The sequence below is a fragment of the Camelina sativa genome, chromosome 8 (assembly GCF_000633955.1).
Source record: "Camelina sativa cultivar DH55 chromosome 8, Cs, whole genome shotgun sequence".
Taxonomy (NCBI): domain Eukaryota; kingdom Viridiplantae; phylum Streptophyta; class Magnoliopsida; order Brassicales; family Brassicaceae; genus Camelina; species Camelina sativa.
Genome location: NC_025692.1, coordinates 13,916,373 through 13,916,597, shown reverse-complemented (window position 1 = coordinate 13,916,597; position 225 = coordinate 13,916,373).

Sequence of the window (225 nt, the reverse complement as noted above, 5' to 3'; positions counted from 1 at the left end):
TTGAACCTTTGTAAATCTTAAATGAAACAAATCAACACCTTAATGGCAACGACGCCAATTGAAAAACATCTTTTTGTGTGGGTAAACCTTTGAATGAATGTATGATGAACAAACAGACTAAGGCTATGATGATCAGATGCAAGAGTTTTCAATACTCTTATGCAGTTGTAGTAAGAGATGTCAATCCATAAAGGGTGATTAAGCAAACACTCAAGATGTGAACAA